The sequence below is a fragment of the Salvelinus alpinus genome, chromosome 8, assembly GCF_045679555.1.
Source record: "Salvelinus alpinus chromosome 8, SLU_Salpinus.1, whole genome shotgun sequence".
In the NCBI taxonomy this organism is placed as follows: domain Eukaryota; kingdom Metazoa; phylum Chordata; class Actinopteri; order Salmoniformes; family Salmonidae; genus Salvelinus; species Salvelinus alpinus.
In genome coordinates this window covers 65,010,214-65,016,249 of record NC_092093.1, presented here as the reverse complement: position 1 = coordinate 65,016,249, position 6,036 = coordinate 65,010,214, and positions in this window count along the sequence as shown.

The following is a 6,036-nucleotide window of genomic DNA, read 5'->3' as shown; positions in this document are numbered from 1 at the left end:
AGTGTGTGTGTGTGTGTGTATGTGTGGCGTCAGTATGCATGTGTGTGCATGTTATGTGTGTGTGGGTGTATATGTGTGTAGGGGTGTCAGTGTATGTGTGACTGTGGGGGTAGAGTCCAGTGTATCTGCATAAAGTCAGAGCAAGAGAGTTATTATTTTTTTTAAAGGTCAATGCAGGCAGTCCGGAGAGGGGGAGAGTGGGAGGAAGGGAGAAAGTAATCACCATTCCGGTTCAACAGAATTTCAGAAAAATCAAGATGGAGTGAGCATGATGCAACCAACTGCTAAGAAATCATGGTGTTGTGGTGATAGAGCAGGAACAGCCAACACAGGGCTTGAACTGGCAACCTTGCTATTATAGGACAAGCTCACGAGGTCCAGACATCTGGGTGGAGGCTGTAGTGCCCTCACATTGAGGGTTGCTACAGTTAGACTGAGTGCCATAGTGCCAATGTAACATTCTCTAGCAGAAGACTTTGGCTCTATTTCAATCTGATAATGACATAATGGACCTTCCTGCCTGCCAGGACAGGATTCTAGTGTGCTGTTATGATATTACTCCAGCAGTCTACAGCACTGCTTTACAATCCTTTCTAGTCTAAGCTCCATGCTCGAACCTGTCAGGACAGTTAGGTGGGAAGATTAGGTGGAGGACAATTGTTAGGGAATTCAGCCTCCCTCTTTTTCTCTTTCAACTCAAATACATTGAAATGAGCTTTATTGGCATAAATGGGTATTGGGTACGACTGTTGTCAAGGCAATGCAATTAAATCATTCCATTAGGATAATTGTTACTTTCAATTATCTCTCTCTCCACAAAGATAGGAAGCAGAAGGTGAGAGTGTGGTACGTGTTTTACCTTCAGCATCACTCTGTCAAAAGGGAAATATAGTATTATTTCTAACACAGATATCTACATACAGTACCAGTCAAAGGTATGGACACACCTACTCATTCAAGGGTTTTTCTTTATTTTTACTATTTTCTACATTGTAGAATAATAGTGAAGAAATCAAAACTACGAAATAACACATATGCAGACCTTTGGCATTCTAGTTGTCAATTTGTTGAGGTAATCTGAAGAGATTTCACCCCATGCTTCCTGAAGCACCTCTCACAAGTTGGATTGGCTTGATGGGCACTTCTTATATGCTCAAGCTGCTCCCACAATAGCTCAATAGGTAGCCTAGTGGTTAGAGTGTTGGGCCAGTAATTGAAAGGTTGCTAGATCAAAGCTGACAAGTCAAAATCTGTTGTTCTGTCCATGAACAAGGCAGTTAACCCACTGTTCCCTGGTAGGCTGTCATTGTAAATATGAATATGTTCTTAAATTACTTATCTAGCTAAATAAAAGAATGGGTTGAGATCCAGTGACTGTGCTGGCCACTCCATTATAGGCAGAATACCAGCTGACTGCTTCTTCCCTAAATAGTTCTTGCATAGTTTGTTGTCATTATCCTATTGTAGGAGGAAATTGGCTCCAATTAAGCCCCATCCACAGGGTATGGCATGACGTTGCAAAATGGAGTGTTAGCCTTCCTTCTTCAAGATCTCTTTTACCCTGTACAAATCTCCCACTTCACCACCACCAAAGCACCACCAGACCACCACATTGCCTCCACCATGCTTGACAGATGGCATCTTTTCATTTTTTCTGCATCTCACGAATGTTCCTCTTTGTGATCCGAACACCTCAAACTTAGATTTGTCTGCCCATAACCCTTTTTTCCCAATCTTCCTCTGTCCGGTGTATGTGTTATTTTGCCCATCTTAATCTTTTATTTTTATTGACCAGTCTGAGATATGGCTTTTTCTTTGCAACTCTGCCTAGAAGGCAGTCGCCTCTTCACTGTTGACGTTGAGACTGGGGTTTTGGCGGGTGCTATTTAATGAAGCTGCCAGTTGAGGACTTGTGAGGGGTCTGTTTCTCAAACTAGACACTCTAGACACTCCTCTTTCTATTCTGGTTAGAGCCAGTTTGCGCTGTTCTGTGAAGGGAGACAGCGTTGTATGAGATCTTCAGTTTCTTGGCAATTTCTCGCATTGGAATAGCCTTCATTTCTCAGAACAAGAGTAGACTGGCGCGTTTCAGAAGAAAGGTCTTTGTTTCTGGCCAATTTGAGCCTGTAATCGAACCCACAAATGCTGATGCTCCAGATACTCAATTAGTCTAAAGAAAGACAGTTTTATTGCTTCTTTAATCAGAACAACAGTTTTCAGCTGTGCTAACATAATTGCAAAAGGGTTTTCTAATGATTAATTAGCCTTTTAAAACAATAAACTTGGATTAGCTAACCCAACGTGCCATTGGAAGACAGGAGTGATGGTAGCTGATAATGGGCCTCTGTACGCCTATGTAGATATTCCATTAAAAATCAGCCGTTTCCAGCTATAATAGTCATTTACAACATTAACAATGTCTCCACCGTATTTCTGATCAATTTGATGTTATTTTAATGGAAATATTTTTTGCTTTTCTTTGAAAAAAAAGAAGACATTTCTAAATGACCCCAAACTTTTAAATGGTAGTATATACATATATACAGTTGAAGTCGGAGGTTTACATACACTTAGGTTGGAGTCATTAAAACTCGTTTTCAACCAATCCACACATTTCTTGTTAACAAACTATAGTTTTGGATAGTAGGTTAGGACATCTACTTTGTGCATGGCACAAGTCATTTTTCCAACAATTGTTTACAGACAGATTATTTAACTTATAATTCACTGTATCACAATTCCAGTGGGTCAGAAGTTTACATACACTGAGTTGACTGTGCCTTTAAACAGCTTGGAAAATTCCAGAAAATGATGTCATGGCTTTAGAAACTTCTGATAGGCTCATTTGAGTCAATTGGAGATGTACCTGTGGTTGTATTTCAAGGCCTACCTTCAAACTCAGTGCCTCTTTGCTTGACATCATGGGAAAATCAAAAGAAATCGGCCAAGACCTCAGAAAAAATGTTGTAGACCTCCACAAGTCTGGTTCATCCTTGGGAGCAATTTCCAAACGCCTGAAGGTACCACGTTCATCTGTACAAACAATAGTACGCAAGTATAAACACCATGGGACCACGCAGCCGTCATACCGCTCAGGAAGGAGACGCGTTCTGTCTCCTAGAGATGAACGTACTTTGGTGCGAAAAGTGCAAATCAATCCCAGACCAACAGCAAAGGGCCTTGTGAAGATGCTGGAGGAAACAGGTACAAAAGTATCTACATCCACAGTAAAACGAGTCCTATATCGACATAACCTGAAAGGCCGCTCAGCAAGGAAGAAGCCACTGCTCCAAATCCGCCATAAGAAAGCCAGACTACGGTTTGCAACTGCACATGGGGACAAAGATCATACTTTTTGGAGAAATGTCCTCTTGTCTGATGAAACAAAAATAGAACTGTTTGGCCATAATGACCATCGTTATGTTTGGAGGAAAAAGGGGGACGCTTGCAAGCTGAAGAACACCATCCCAACCGTGAAGCACGGGGATGGCAGCATCATGTTGTGGGGGTGCTTTGCTGCAGGAGGGACTGGTGCACTTCGCAAAATAGATGGCATCATGAGGGAGGAAAATTATGTGTATATATTGAAGCAACATCTTAAGACATCGTCAGGAAGTTAAAACTTGGTCGCAAATGGGTCTTCCAAATGGACAATGACCCCAACCATACTTCCAAAGTTGTGACAAAATGGCTTAATGACAACAAAGTATAGAAAATTTGTAGGCAGAACCAAAAAAAGCATGTGCGAGCAAGGAGGCCTACAAACCTGACTCAGTTACACCAGCTCTGTCAGGAGGAATGGGCCAAAATTCACCCAACTTTTTGTGGGAAGCTTGTGGAAGGCAACCCAAAACATTTGACCCAAGTTAATCAATTTAAAAGCAATGCTACCAAATACTAATTGAGTGTATGTAAACTTCTGTCCCACTGGGAATGTGATGAAAGAAATGAAGCTGAAAGAAATAATTGTCTCTACTATTATTCTGACATTTCACATTCTTAAAATATAGTGGTGATCCTAACTGACCTAAGACAGGGGATTTTTACTAGAATTAAATGTCAGAAATTGTGAAAAACTGAGTTTAAATGTATTTGGCTAAGGTGTACGTAAACTTCCGACTTCAACTGTATATACACAGTACCAGTCAAAAGTTTGGACACATCTACTCTTTCAAGAGTTTTTCTATATTTGTACTATTTTCTACGGTGTAGAATAATAGTGAAGACATCAAAACTATGAAATAACACATATGGAATCATGTAGTAACCAAAAAAGTGTTCAACAAATCAAAATATATTTTATATTTGAGATTCTTCAAAGTAGCCACCCTTTGCCTTGGTGACAGCTTTGCACACAATCTTTTGACTGGTGCTGTATATTTCAGGATGTTGTGTCTCCCCGGACATAATCTGAATTCATGTACATATTACAGTTTTGAAAACATATAGCTTTTCCAAAAAGAGTGGTCTCTTGGCACACAAGTTTAGTCCCGGGACAGGGTAAGTTAAGCCGCCTACAAATTTCTGTACTGAATTAAATATGACCACTACCGTTATAAAACCATGTCTATCTTTATTTCCCAAACACAATTCAACACACCTCGACCTATTGTTCCGGGCTGTTGTTTCCTATATTTATTATGTTTTTATTTTGGGGTATATGTCAACACCAGCTACAGGCTAGCCAGCTAGCTAGCTGGGTTGCAATGGAGCCCACATCACCTGGAATAGCTAATCAACGTTTCCAGCGATGTAGAAGCTGTGTTTATTACATTCTTATCCGGGACAATATTGACAATGCAGCAAATTTCAATTCTGCATGAACTTATGGGAAAAACGCAAATTGGAACTTTCTCATTCTTAACTCCTGTGACTGGACGCCGTTCAGGCCTGATGGAGGTATACCCGCCTTGTCATCTGTCCCTACCTGAATGGCCTTTGCTACCTGGAACTTGCCTGCAGAGGAAGTCTAACATTTACTTAATGTTAGATCCCTCACTTCAAAGGCAGTCATAGTCAATGAACTAATCACTGATCATAATCTTGATGTGATTGGCCTGACTGAAACATGGCTTAAGCCTGATGAATTTACTGTGTTAAATGAGGCCTCACCTCCTGGTTACACTAGTGACCATATCCCCCGTGCATCCCGTAAAGGCGGAGGTGTTGCTAACATTTACGATAGCAAATTTCAATTTACAAAAAAAAAAATGGCGTTTTCGTCTTTTGAGCTTCTAGTCATGAAATCTATGCAGCCTACTCAATCACTTTTTATAGCTACTGTTTACAGGCCTCCTGGGCCATATACAGCGTTCCTCTCTGAGTTTCCTGAATTCCTATCAGACCTTGTAGTCATAGCAGATCATATTCAAATTTTTGGTGATTTTAATATTCACATGGAGAAGTCCACAGACCCACTCCAAAAGTCTTTCGGAGCCATTATCGACTCAGTGGGTTTTGTCCAACATGTCTCTGGACCTACTCACTGCCACAGTCATACTCTGGACCTAGTTTTGTCCCATGGAATAAATGTTGTAGATCTTAATGTTTTTCCACATAATCCTGGACTATCGGACCACCATTTTATTACGTTTGCAATCGCAACAAATAATCTGCTCAGACCCCAACCAAGGAGCATCAAAAGTCGTGCTATAAATTCTCAGACAACACAAAAATTCCTTGATGCCCTTCCAGACTCCTTCTGCCTACCCAAGGACGTCAGAGGACAAAAATCAGTTAACCACCTAACTGAGGAACTCAATTTAACCTTGCGCAATACCCTAGATGCAGTTGCACCCCTAAAAACGAAAAACATTTGTCATAAGAAACTAGCTCCCTGGTATACAGAAAATACCCGAGCTTTGAAGCAAGCTTCCAGGAAATTGGAACGGAAATGGCGCCACACCAAACTGGAAGTCTTCCGACTAGCTTGGAAAGACAGTACCGTGCAGTACCGAAGAGCCCTCACTGCTGCTCGCTCATCCTACTTTTCCAACTTAATCGAGGAAAATAAGAACAATCCAACATTTCTTTTTG